At 43.4% G+C, this 1809-nt stretch overlaps 1 pseudogene; it reads right to left on the bottom strand.

Annotated features, from left to right (window-relative positions):
- Positions 1 to 305: 305 nt before the first annotated feature.
- LOC114689679 lies at positions 306 to 1276 on the bottom strand (annotated as a pseudogene).
- Positions 1277 to 1809: the final 533 nt, after the last annotated feature.

Consider the following 1809-nt stretch of genomic DNA (forward strand, 5'->3'; position numbering starts at 1 on the left):
CATGACTTCCCAGACCCAACATATATCAAATAAATGCATTGGATAATTTGAGACACTTTGCTGAAAAGGTAACACCTATGTAATAATGTATGAGGCTTTGGTTTTAATGCCTCACCAAAGCAGATACAGGAAGACTTACATCACAAGATTATTAAAGCCTTCAGATGGAATTACTTGACAAGTCAGCCATCATTTTAAAAACAAACAAGTAGAATTTGAAAGAAACAACATGCCGATGATTTATATAGAACATTTATATTAAAATGGAGTCAGACTAAATCAAGAGGAAGTGCATTCTTCCTATGTTATCTGTGCAGTATGACCCTGGACAGTGCATCCCTCAAACGCCTGGTGGACCTGCTTGTTGCGCAGAGTGTAGATGACAGGATACAGGAGCGGCGTCACCACCGTGTTCACGAGAGCAGCCTCTCTGTTGGTGTCCAGCCTGCTTGACTGCTTCGGTTTCACGTATATAAACACACAGCTGTCGTACATCAGCGAGAGGACCATGAGGTGTGAGGAGCAAGTGGAGAAAGCTTTCTGTCGATCCCCTGGCTGATTCGGAGACGCACGATCTGGACTACTATATTTGCTGTATGCAAAAATGGCTATAAAGAAGGGTTGCAAAAAGCACAATTAAAGCAAGATTAAAAAACAGCATTTCGATAGACCTGGTTTCTGAACAGGAGAGATTTGCCAGTGGTCCAAAATCACAGAAAAAGTGAGGAATAACATTGGGGCCACAGTAAAATGACTGGGAAAGCATTACAACTGGAACAGCCATGAAGAGGAATCCAGAACTAAACAGACAGCAACGAAGAAAGAAGCACATCCTTGGGCTCAATGATGGTGGGATAATGCAGAGGTTTGCAGATGGCCAGATACCGTTTTTTGTCCAGAGACAACACAGCCAGAAGGAAAAAAACCGTTGCCCCCAGGAAAAGACAGGCAAAGGCTTGTGTGAAGCAGGCTACAAAGGAAATCCTTTGCCTCCCTGAAAGAAAGATGGCTAGCAGCTGCGGGATAACGGTAGTGATGAAACAACACTCCACAAAGGAGAAACTGCTGAGGAAGAAGTACATGGTGTCTGTAAGCGCTGGTCCTGGCAGGTGATGGTGATTATGAGCATGTTGCCCATGAGGGAAGCCAAGTAGGCCAGCAAGTGTACCAGGAAAAGGAGGACCCCCAGATGCTCGGCTGCAGGGAACCCCTCAAGGATAAACTCCTGGACCGCTGTCCCATTCCTTGCTTCCTCTGCCATCATCATTTCCATTTCTTCAGCCTGTCCCTGAGGGCTTTTGCAGAACTGTGACTGAAAGGTGGAGAACTGTGTGTTACTTAAACTGTGAATGACGTGGGAAGGCAATGGACTGTGTAAACAGTGCATTCAATATGGCATTGGTGCCCACTGTTAAGGAAAAATAACTGACATTAAGTGATGACTGTCTTTACATTGCATGTACCCTGAAATACTAGCTGTAGAAAAATTGCATGTGCCACACACACCTTCATTAAGGATAATGTCATCAACAGTGTTGGTGATTTTCCCATGTGGTTCACTGCCTACTTGGAACAAGGTTACACTCTTTTATCTATTTAGTCATAATACATATTTCTGGCAAAATAGCTTCATGTCATACAGGCACAGATAAATATTGCAAAAGGAAAATTACACCTTAAAAATCAACCCAGAGCTGGGGGTGTAGCTTGGAGGTAGTGTACCTTCTTAACATGTGTGAAATGAAAGAAAACGAAACAAGCCAGACAAAACAAAATCTAAGTCATAGGTACAAGAGAGATGGCTCAGCA

This window comes from Peromyscus leucopus, chromosome 3, assembly GCF_004664715.2.
Source record: "Peromyscus leucopus breed LL Stock chromosome 3, UCI_PerLeu_2.1, whole genome shotgun sequence".
Classification (NCBI taxonomy): Eukaryota; Metazoa; Chordata; class Mammalia; order Rodentia; family Cricetidae; genus Peromyscus; species Peromyscus leucopus.